The 1,577-nt window shown below is 42.8% G+C and overlaps 1 protein-coding gene across 2 annotated transcripts in view; it reads left to right on the forward strand.

Moving 5' to 3' along the window:
• The window catches only part of PIGK (phosphatidylinositol glycan anchor biosynthesis class K), a 136,506-nt gene that overhangs the window by 104,351 nt on the left and 30,578 nt on the right, over positions 1–1,577 (forward strand). The window lies entirely within an intron of this gene.

Genomic DNA, 1,577 nt, shown 5'->3' on the forward strand with positions numbered 1-1,577 from the left:
TTCAAGGCTACATGATGTTTGAAAGAAACAAGAGAGCATACTTTGCATAGTTTCCCATAGCAGCCGTTCTTTGCTTCTGAAAGCATGAGAAATACATGCTCTCAGAAGCAAAGAATGGCTTCTGAGAGCATGTACATAGATATACAATATATGTATCTAAACAAAATAATACTATATTTATTCAAATATAAGAGGAACCCCTCAATAATTAGATTCTATCTATGGAAAATGTTATGGCTTTCCACATATAGAATCTAATTAACAGGGAAAATAAATAGAGGGGAGGGTCAGGTTGCATTTAGCTCCACCCCCCATCTTTTTCACCCAACAGTCACTTCCTCCCCTTCATACCATCAGACCTTGTGCTCCCTGAATGCAAAGAAGTGAGGGGCAAATTTGAAAACTGACTTTGACATAAACATGCTTGTAGTAATTTGTACATAAGCAAGTGATTTTGGGTACCCATAGACTTAGTTCATGCATCAAATCTGAATTTTGTCTTTTTTAAAATTGTGGCAAGCTTTAGCACAGGTACTCCATGAATGCATTTTTAAGCAGCATTTTTATACTTACTTATATATGGCACTATATTAGTCCAAAGCCAGAAGGCTTATGTTTTACCCTATAGTTCATTGGGCTTGTCCCAGCAGAGTAATCAACATGTCAAACTGTGTTGACCCAATAGCTCAGCACTGCTTAGTATGTGTGCGTACTCCACATCCCACCCCACAAAGGATTCATGTGCTAATTAGCCTCCCCCACTCATGACTGAAACTGGGGTGTTCTTGTCATGTTTCCTGAGACCCTCCAAAAATGTATATGCAGATGAGACCCGGGGCATCCTGATCCATCTCTACCTCTTTGTGTGTGGGGCAACACTAATCATATGAAACAGGATGAGAGAGGGGGTGACAGATATTTTGGGTTAACTGTTTGGCACCCTCTTTGGTGATGTCTGCCAGACATTTAAGGCTGCTGAAGAAATGAGAATCACTGGAAATGGGGAAGAAAGGCACAGCTTGGCTATGGAAGTGAAGAGAAAGTTGAAGTGTATTCCATGTAGTGGCTCACCGTGTCTTGAAAAAGAGTTGGTGCAAAGGGGGACTGAGTGAAGTGGTCATTACCATACATCTTATTTAGATGGACCACACTAACAGATTACCTGGCAAGGGGGATACTACCTTCTTGGCCATGAATGGACTCAAGTGCAGTTAGAGGGTGAAAGCCTGTCCCTTGCACTGAGGGCAGGCTGATCACTGCGAGAGTGTACAAATGCATCCAAATGAGAGGATCTTGGCTACACTATTTATGGCAATGGGGGGGGGGCTTTCCCCCTAGTTTTTTCCTTCAGCTTTTTGGCCAGGGGCAAATAAGACAGAAGGGTGTCTGAACTCCAAGGCCTCTGGGTTTGGGGCTTCCATGTAGGATGCCTGGCATGGATTTGAGTGCATCTAAAGACCCAGACTGAGACTGAGTCTGGGAGGTAGGATACTTGCCAGTAGTAGTGCTGCTTAGACCTGAAAGATTGAGCTCTGCTCAAAGTTCGGAATTGATTTGGCCCTGGAAACTAAATTTAA

Source organism: Crocodylus porosus, unplaced genomic scaffold (assembly GCF_001723895.1).
Source record: "Crocodylus porosus isolate Cpor-Errol unplaced genomic scaffold, CroPor_comp1, whole genome shotgun sequence".
NCBI lineage: Eukaryota > Metazoa > Chordata > Crocodylia > Crocodylidae > Crocodylus > Crocodylus porosus.